Source organism: Gossypium hirsutum, chromosome A09, assembly GCF_007990345.1.
Source record: "Gossypium hirsutum isolate 1008001.06 chromosome A09, Gossypium_hirsutum_v2.1, whole genome shotgun sequence".
NCBI classification, from domain to species: Eukaryota; Viridiplantae; Streptophyta; class Magnoliopsida; order Malvales; family Malvaceae; genus Gossypium; species Gossypium hirsutum.
In genome coordinates this window covers 80,250,838-80,261,226 of record NC_053432.1, presented here as the reverse complement: position 1 = coordinate 80,261,226, position 10,389 = coordinate 80,250,838, and the positions used below count along the sequence as shown (strand labels likewise).

Sequence of the window (10,389 nt, the reverse complement as noted above, 5' to 3'; positions counted from 1 at the left end):
TAGCCGAAGCTATTACTTATCACTTTCACTTATCCTTGATCAGATAAGTGTAGCCGAAGCTATCACTTATCACTTGTTGCCATGGTCCAACTATGGTCTTTTCCTTCAATTCATCTTGTCACTGAACTGAAATGCTCAATTTGATCATTTATTCAATTTTCATGCTTTTACATTATTCACGATTTTATCATTAATACATATGAAATAACACATCATGAAATTCATAAAATTAACAAATAATCACTAAAATTTAGCCATATAAACTCACAAGTACAAATTTTGTATTATAACGATAATCATAATTTCATAATAAATATTCCACATAAAACATTATATCATTTCTAATCCAACACTTATCGATTATAATCGGGCATGTGTTTAATTTATACACGAGTCATTCATATATTTTTCCTCCTCCTCCTCCTCTCCATCCACATCCTTGGTATAAATAACGCAATTGTAAGTAACCTTATCCATAATTTTCACTAATTACTTATGTGAATATTCAGACTATCCACCCGTGTCGTAGTCACTAAATTATTTATATCTGGAGCTACGGAACTCAAAATTAAGATCTTCTAATTTTCTATGAAACTAGACTCATATATATTCTTACCATAAAAATTTCATAATTTTTGGTTTGGCCAATTAATACAGTTTATTCATTGAAGTCTCCCCTATTCTACTGTCTGACAGTTCCGACCCTTCTTCACTAAAAATTAATTATCTACTCGTACAGGATTTGAATGATGTTCCCGTTTGTTTATCTTGAAAATAGACTCATTCAGAATTCTAAACATATAAATTTAAGTCCCTAATTATTTTTATCCATTTTTTGATGATTTTACAAAGTCAGAACAGGGGAACCCGAAATCATTCTGACCTTGTCTCACAAAATTTATCATATCTCATGATTTACAATTCCATTGCTTACATCATTTCTTCTGTAAGAAACTAGACTGAATAAGCTTTAATTTCATATTTTATTCATCCTCTAATACCATTCCTACAATTTTTGATGATTTTTCAAATTTAGACTACTGCTGCTGTCCAAAACAGTTTTAGTGCAAAATGTTGATTTCCATTTTGCCCCAAAGTTCACAATTCATACAATTCAGTCCTTGCTCAATTAACCCCTCAATTAAGATAATTTTCTCAATTAATACTTTTCCTAGACATTATAAGTTATTTCATAACTATTGAAATTCAGAATTTCTACATAAAACTCTAACTTCAAACTCTTTTACAATTAGGTCTCAAACATTCACTTTCTATTCAATTCTTTCAATAAAATCAGCATATAAACAATTTAAAGCTCTAATTCCATGCAAAATCATCATATACTTCCAGCACATATTCATAGCATCTTTCAATTTCTTTCATAGAATCAAAAACTAATGAATTTAACAAGTGGACCTAGTTGTAAAAGTCACAAAAAACACAAAAAATTCAAGAAATAATCAAGCATTGAACTTACTTGAAGTAAAAATATGAAAAAACCAGCTTAAGGGAACTCTTTCATGGTGTTTTTGCTGATGAGAATGCAGAAAAATAAAGAGAAATCTAGATGATTCCACTTTAGTCCTAGCTTTATTAAGTAAATTTTATAATTTTCCAGTTTTGCCCTTAATTCTCCTTATTTTCTTGCTGATTTCATGCCATTGCCGTCCATCCCAAAGAGACCTTGGGTCTATTTTCCTTTTAAACCCTCTTTCTTTTATTATTTAAGCTATTTAATCATTTCCCACAATTTTGCATTTAATACAATTTAGTCCGTTTTGTTCAATTAACTATCAGAACTTTAAAATTTCTTGACGAAACTTTAATACTGACTTATTAACACTCCATAAATATTTATAAAAATATTTATGGCTCGATTTAAAATTCTCGAGGTCTCGATACCTCATTTTCGATTCTAATTATTTTAACATTTATTTTTAGTACACTATTCACTACCTCAAAATTTATCCTAACTTCACATTTAACTTATACTCACTAAATTAATAATATTTCCTACTCATTTGTCTGATTTAGTGATCTCGAATCACTGTTCCGACACCACTGAAAATTAGGCTGTTACACTATGGCTGTTTTAGTTTGTGATTCGTAATTAGACTCTCCGTAGGGTTGCTTAATAAGACTTGAAAACAGGGTATTTGTTAATATGCTTTCGTATGTGATATGCTTAAGGTATGTGGATTATAAATGTATGATCTGTGTTCTGTCAATTCTGATGGCATGTTTTCGTTTTGCTATGTTGTGTATGAGCACATGATGTCTGAATATGTTAAATTGTTTATCTCTGAATTTATTATACAACCATGCATGTGACATTATGGCAAACCTGTTTTGCGTTTATTGAGTTTGTGACATATCTGCTCTACAAAGTGTGGAATTCCATGCCTTCTGATTTTTGTATTGTATAAATGCATGTTCTACATGCTTTTTATTCTGATTTTGTATATGCATGTTGTTAAATATGACTCCTATTTTTAGTCAAATTAGAAAAATAATCTTTCAGTTAAACTTTCTTTACTTGTTTCAATCAAACACTGATTAGTTTAGATTATTTTATTATTATTTGACCTATGAATTTAGCCTATAAATAGGCTCTTTTACAACCTTAAAAAAATACACCCATTAGAGATTAGAACTCATAACACATTTAGAGAATTATGTGTTTACGTTTTAAGGGTTCTTTATTTTCGAGTTTTCGGGGTTTAGTCTTTATCTCCATCTTTTGTACTCTTCGTTCTTTTGCCATTATAATAAAATTATCTTTGCCCGTGGTTTTTTATCCTCTTTGGAGGAGTTTTTCCACGTTAAATTTGTATGTTCAATTTCTCAATTTATTCCGTTATTTTTCTTATTCGTTGCTTAATCGGGTTGATCTAATAAGTGATATCAGAGCTAGTTCAATTTTCATAGATCAGCCCATTCAGAAAAGGCAACAACAAGGTTTGAAATTAAGAAGTTCGGTGGTGAAACAAATTTCAATCTGTGGCAAGTTCGAATGATAGCAATTCTAGTTCAATCCGGTTCGAAAAAGGTTATTACCAGGAAAAAGCTTGAGAATCTAAATAAAACAGAATAGGTGTAACACCCCTAACCCTAAAACATCACCGGAAGAGAGTTATGGAGCATTACCGGAGTTTACAAAATAATTACACACAATTCCATTATTTTCTTATGTTCATGTCAAAGCTGTCTTCTTGAGCAACAGCCACTAAAATATTTATATCTGGAGCTACGAAGCTCCAAATTAAGTTCCGTTAATTTTCCTTGAAACTAGACTCATATACCTTTCTACTATAAAAATTTAAGAATTTTTGGTTTAGCCAATTAGTACAGTTTATTCCTCAAATTTACCCCTGGTCTGCTATTTGACAGTTTCGACCTTTCTTTACTAAAATTTAATTATCTCATAGCACAGGACTCGGGTGATGTTCCCGTTTATTTATCTTGAAAATAGACTCACTAAGGATTTTAAGAATATAAATTATAGTCCATAATTATTTTTATAAAATTTTTAATGATTTTCCCAATTCAGAATAGGGAATTCTGAAATCAATCTGATATTGTCTCATAAAAATTCAAATTCATACCAAATTATTCAAATCCTATTTTATACCATAACCAAACCTTAAATTTATTTATTTCATCCTTACATTTACAATTTCAAAATGACACACACATAAGGCATCCTAGGTACATGCCATTACCCACAATTAACACACTTTACTTCATTGAATTTGGGATCGGCCTGGGATGCTGATTCAACGTTCTATCTTTACTTAACCTGCGCACGGAAACAAACCGTACGCTGAGTATGGTATACTCAATGGTATTTCCATAATTCGAACACTTAATAATATAACAATTAAACTTAAAATCACAATAACAATTATAAGTATTCATTTATTTATTTTATAGATGAATTTCATTTACTTACCGTATAAATTCTATACAATATATTCACAATTCACTTGTATTCACACTTTACTTCTTAACAATATACCATTTTAATTCATTCTAACATCAATCATCATCCATTTGAACTTCACTCATTTCATGAACCTTTTGGTTCATGTTTTCAATCTCATATCTCAATTTCAATTCTCAATTCAATTTCTCATTTCATTCCAATATCTCAATCAATCAAATTCACTCGATTTATCTTTTCACTTATTTACCCCTATTAACAAGACTCGGACTCTGATAGATATGCAGATTCCTCCTAAACACACCAGAATATCCAACCCAAACACACCCGGAATATTATAAATCCTCCATAACACACCAGTATATCATATCCTCCCAAACACACCAATAAGGCATTAAATGCCTCTTCGGATAAACCGAAGTATATAATAACAGAAACATCTTCTCGACCGAACTACAAATCTCCTCATCACATCACAAACCCAATGGCATGCCATTTGTATCCAATCTGGTCCAATACTGTTAATAGGGTATTTGATTCACTTTCTCAATTTAATGAATCTTTCATCAATATACCATTCTAATAATCACATATATTCACACATTTTCACAATTTCATATATTTTCATTCAATTCAACAAATATATTTCAATTATTCACATTAATTCATAATCCAATACAACTCAATTCACTTTTCAATATCAAATATTCAATTATCACAAATCTCATATATTCATATCAATTCCCATATTTCCAATCAATATAATTTTTCAATATAACATTCATTCAATATTCAAATTTTTACATAGATCATATATATATATATTATAATTTCAATCAATATAAATTCAATTAAAATGATTTCAATCAATATAAATTTGATAAATTCATCACATACCAAAATCAATCCATTTCAATTGTAAAACATCATAATTCTAACACTAACAATTGTCATATGTATATAAATATAACAAATAATGACTGAGTTTGGATTATAGAAATACAAACCGTATTTTCCGAGCTTTTTCAAGCTTTTCCTCGTCGACTTTGCTATTTCCTTACTTAGCTGAAACTTCTCGAGACAACGTTAGCAAATTAAACTTCAAGCTTCAAACCTTAAATTTTCCCTTTTTTTCTTTCTTTTCTTTCTTTCCTTCCTTCCCTCTCTGTTTCGTTTCTACTATTCTGTTTCTTCCCTTCTTCTCTTTTTTTTTCTTTATATATATATAATATTATTTATACTTAAATAATAAGTTATACTTATTTATTATTTATACATGTGTATATTATTAATACATGTGTATCTATTTAAAACCATACATTTGTCACTTTTCTTTTTTTTTTAAAATTTATTTAATAATAATAGTTAATAATAATTTATAATTTATAATTCAACAATAATCTAGAAAAATCTTTAGATTTTTCATTGTTTGCCGCCTCAACTATACTAAATGGTCTATTTTCCATTTTGATCCTTTTTATTTTCTTTTAATCTACAATTTAACTTTTATCCTTTATTCAATTTAGTCATTTTCTTAATTACTCTTAATTAAGCTAAATTCACTTAATTAAACTCTAATTAACCACTCTACTAACTTCATAAATATATATATTTTAAATATTTACTAATCAATTTTTCAAAAACGGAGACCCGAAAATACATTTTTCGATAACCTTAAAGTTCGGGTCGTTACATTTCTCCCCCCTTTTTAATAAATTTCGTCCTTGAAATTTTCTTGAAAAGAGGTGGGGGTACAAAGATCTCACTGTTTCTTTCGATTCCCGTATTGTTTCCTCAATATCATGGCTTCACTTACTCAAGCGAGTATCTCAACAGGCTTTTTCTCCATACGATAAATCATATCAAATCTCATTATTCTTTGTCGATATAACATGTAACAAATCTGATCTATATCATTTTTTGAGCTTCAAATCAGGGAAAATTATCATAAACTTCTATAACTTCAGAAGCAAAACCAAGTAATATTTTACCGATTTGACTTTTCTACAACTTCACATAGCCCAACAGAACAAGAACTCAATTTCTTTTTCAACCCGATCTTCAAAATTTTCTTCCAAGGTGAATCTTTAAGAAATATCATATCACTAATAAAATACTCAATATCCCAACGTTTCAAATCCACATATGATTCTTGTCTATCAAAAATACTTTCAATCTATCTCGAATCACTTCTACTTTTCTTCAATTTCACGAATTAAACAACTCTGCATATTCTTTTTCTCACTGTATTTAATCAGATCCCATGCAGTTTTACATCAATCATTATTCAGAACTTCATACAGTGTTGAAAACTATTATTACGCACCCAGAACTTCTTGTACTTGTTCTATAATCAGAGTATAAACCACGTATCTCAATCAGAAATAATAGAAACCACCATACCATGTAATCTGATAATCTCAGAAACCTATATTTCAGACAATTATTGAGTAAGAAACTTATTCATACTAGAATAGTGTCGAAACCATTCTTTTGAAAACGGGGATCGACTTTGTTTGAAAGTGAAAATTAAAACGGGAGTCGCCACCAATCTTTTATCAGGTGTGATCGGATCACCTTTGTTTTAATAAATCAATTTTAGTTTACTAAAACAGGGCCTTTGGTCTATGAAACTTGAGAGAATGAGTTCGGGAGTCGGTTACGTGCGAGGAAGGATTAGCACCCTCGACACGCTCAAAAAATTGGTACCGAATTGATTAGTTAGTGTCTTAATGTCGAAAATTAAAAATCGGGAAGGGACTTGAAATACGATCTTTTCTATTAATACTGATTTTAAAATTCTTGAATTAGCTTAAATCGATTTGTTTAAATATTTCCTTATCTCGAGATATAGGAGTATCACATCCCGTAAGTTAGGACACAATACCATGAATTCCCGAGCACAAGGTCGTCTTTTAATTTAAATTGGAAATTCGTGCATTTCAAAACTCAAAAGGATATTTAGCTATTTAGAACCAATAAGAGAACCGAAACCCCGTAAGTTAGGGCACAATTCTTCGATGTTCCAAAATGCAAAACATTGCCTTATTTATTGAAATTAGTAAAAACATGAATAAAAATCTTTAAAGTAATGAACAAAAGAATGATATAAAATAGGCGGGAGACAAAAATAAACGAGTTGGAAATACATTGAAACAAATAATAAATATGACAACAATATTAAAACAATAACAATGCATGCGACATATTAAACGTAATAATAGTATCCAATGTGAAATAAAAACAACGAATATATACATAATAAAGATATTAAGAGTATGTACGTAAAATATATATTTTTATAAATAGTAATAGTGTTAGAAATATACTATATATAGTGTTTGAAGTATATACATAAAATAGTGAAAATATAACTAGTAATGTTAAGATATATATAATATATACATATGTATAAAATGGATATAAAAAAAATATGTACATAACATATATGAATATATATAATAATATTAAAATAAAATAATAAGTGATAATAGTGAAAATAATAGGTATAATAATAAATATGATAATGTATGAAAATAATACTATATATAAAAGTATATATATACTCATATAATAAAATATATGTACTAGTATTAACAATAAATATAATAGGGATAAAAATAGATATAATAATAATACGTACAAAATATGGTATTAAAAAGCATATTACATATATGTATATAACATAATATTTATATATGTACATAATATAGTGTTAAAAATACATACATAATATAGTTAAAATATATACATAAGATAACATGTAGAATATATATATATATATATAAATAATATAGTATTAAAGATATATACATAAAATAGTATAGAAAATATATATACGTAACGTATATAGAATTTAGAATATACCTAATATATTAAAAGAATATATATATAATATAATATTAAGAAATATAATAATAACAAAAAAGGAGAAGAGAAGGAGAGGGTGAGTGATTTCCGGCCATAAGGCTGATCGCCGCCGGCCGCCGTCGGTGCCACCGTACAGGCGGCCGGACCTCAAAAAAAACTTTTCCGGTAAAAATAGGTAAGCTTCCTCCTTTTATTTTTTTTTACTTTCGTATGAAAGAAACAAAATAAGATTGAAAGGAAAACAATAAGCAAACAAAGAACTTAAAACGAGAGTAGACAAAGAAACCTCTTTTGCTTTGATCTTTGATTAATCTCCAAAAAAAAAACTAGCTTCTCCAAAAACTAGCCTTTACAATAACTCTTCTCCTTGATTACTCTCAAAAGAAACCTCTCCAAAAAATCCTTTACAATAACTTTCTCCCCAAAAAAAACTTCTTCCTCTCCTAAATACAAAATATGAGAAGGCTTATATAGCCATTCACAAAATATTTTTTTATTGTTTATGTCTTCATTTGTAGGTACAAGTGGTGGTGGAGCAAGTGTGGCTAGTGGAGTTGGTGGTGGCAAAGGCTAGGATTTAGTTGAGAAAAGTTTAGGTTGTGGGCTAGGGTTTTTTTTTATTTTGATTTGGGCTTAGGGTTTGGGCCATTGGGGTTTTGATGTAAATTGGGCTTTGGGTAGTTAAGATTTTGGGTTTGGGGTTTAATTTTGGTGGGTTAGGTAAGGTTAAATTGGGTTTTGGTGTAAATGGGTTAAAATTGGCCTACAACAACTACCCCTCTTTGCTTATTATCGTGTAACGGGAATAAAGCAAAGACACAAAGAAAGGCCAATTTTGCCCGGTCTTACTAAGTATGGACTTCTTTGGTGCTCTTCTCATCCAGGTAGTCTCTTTCCAAACCACTGTATCTTGTTGTCTTGATCAAATCCACTGCATCTTCTGATATATGCCTTGTAGTTTTGATTTACTCCAAGGTGACTTCAAAAAGATAAGATCTGCAGCTTCAATCTGCTCTTCCATCGCTTTAGTCAGATAAAATTTGTGGTCTTCTCTTCTACAACTTTTAGAAAGGCAAGATCTGATATCATCGATCAGCTCCACTGCAACTTCAATTAGCTTCACTGTAACTTCAGGGATATAAAATCTGTGTCTTCGATTAATTCCAGTCTTTATTCTTTACTCGGCATGTGATCCTGAGCTTAACTCATTTCTCACAATATGAATTGACTCTTTAAAACTAGACATTAAAAACAGAAATTGAAAATAGCTCAGCACGTGAGCCAAGGCTCAACTCACTTCTCGCAATATGAGTTGATTTTTAAAACAAAATTTGTAAAATAGATTTTGAAAATACCTCGGTATGTGACCCGAGGCTCAACTCACCTCTCGTAATATGAGTTGATTTTTGCAAAGCATAAATTGAAAAAAAAATCAATTGAAAATACCTCGGCGTGTGATCTGAGGCTCAACTCACCTCTCGCAATATGAGTTGATTTTTTTGACAAACATAAATTGAAAAGAAATTGAAAATATCTCAGCGTGTCCTGAGGCTGAACTCACCTCTCGCAATATGAGTTAATTTTTTGGAAAAACAAAATTTGAAAAACAGAATTTGAAAATACCTCAGCGTGTGAGTCAAGGCTCAACTCACCACTCGCAATATGAGCTGATTTTTTTTGAAACACAGAAATTGAAGAATAGAAATGGAAAACACCTCAGCGTCTTGAGGTTCAACTCACCTCTCGCAATATGAGCTGATTTTTTTTTGAAAGACAGAAATTGAAAATACCTCAACGTGTCTTGAGGCTCAACTCACCTCTCGCAATATGAGTTGATTTTTGACAAACAAAAATTGAAATTACCTCAGCGTCTTGAGGTTCAACTCACCTATCGCAATATGAGTTGATTTTTTTGAAAAACAGAAATTGAAAATACCTCAACGTGTCTTGAGGTTCAACTCACCTCTCGCAATATGAGCTGATTTTTTTAAAGACAGAAATTGAAAATACCTCAACGTGTCTAGAGGCTCAACTCACCTCTCGCAATATGAGTTGATTTTGACAAACAAAAATTGAAATTACCTCAGCGTCTTGAGGTTCAACTCACCTATCGCAATATGACTTGATTTTTTAGAAAAACAGAAATTGAAAATACCTCAACGTGTCTTGAGGTTCAACTCACCTCTCGCAATATGAGCTGATTTTTTTTAAAAGAAATTGAAAATACCTCAACGTATCTTAAGGCTCAACTCACCTCTCGCAATATGAGTTGATTTTTGACAAACAAAAATTGAAATTACCTCAGCGTGTCCTGAGGCTCAACTCACCTATTGCAATATGAGTTGATTTTTTTGAAAAACAGAAATTGAAAATACCTCAACGTGTCTTGAGGCTCAACTCACCTCTTGCAATATGAGTTGAGTTTTGACAAAAAAAATTGAAATTACCTCAACGTGTCCTGAGGCTCAACTAACTTCTCGCAATATGAGTTGATTTTTTTAGAAACATAAATTAAAAAAACGAAAATTGAAAATACCTCAGCCACTACTGCAAAACAGGTTTTTAACGGCGTTTTT

The 10,389-nt window shown here is 30.1% G+C and overlaps 1 long non-coding RNA gene across 1 annotated transcript; it reads right to left on the bottom strand.

The window, feature by feature from the left end:
- Positions 1-3,598: 3,598 nt before the first annotated feature.
- LOC121206264 (uncharacterized) lies at positions 3,599-5,135 on the bottom strand. The gene is made up of 2 exons (XR_005901364.1): positions 4,951-5,135; positions 3,599-3,799 (listed from the first exon to the last, which is right to left on the bottom strand). It is a non-coding gene; the product is annotated as an uncharacterized lncRNA (long non-coding RNA).
- Between the last annotated feature and the right edge of the window lie 5,254 nt (positions 5,136-10,389).